Raw genomic sequence first — 277 nt, forward strand, 5'->3', positions numbered from 1 at the left:
TGAGACGGAGGCCCTCTTTTTCTCTCCTCCACATCACTGCTTAATCCCTGCTATGACCAGGTGGGTGTAGCAATGACTGTAGCTCCTCAACCTGATGAAAATAGTGTTGCATTCAGAATTCGATAAATGAATGGGAGGGACAAGTAATGCTTCCCCCCCCCCGCCCCCCCCCCCCCGATGTTTTGTTAATTAAATTAGCATTTAAATAGCCAGAGCTAATCTGGGAAGTCAGGCCCTCATTACAGTAACTAGGAAGGGGGAAAAGAGCTGCAGACAA

This window comes from Tyto alba, unplaced genomic scaffold, assembly GCF_018691265.1.
Source record: "Tyto alba isolate M040663 unplaced genomic scaffold, T.alba_DEE_v4.0 Super-Scaffold_40, whole genome shotgun sequence".
Classification (NCBI taxonomy): domain Eukaryota; kingdom Metazoa; phylum Chordata; class Aves; order Strigiformes; family Tytonidae; genus Tyto; species Tyto alba.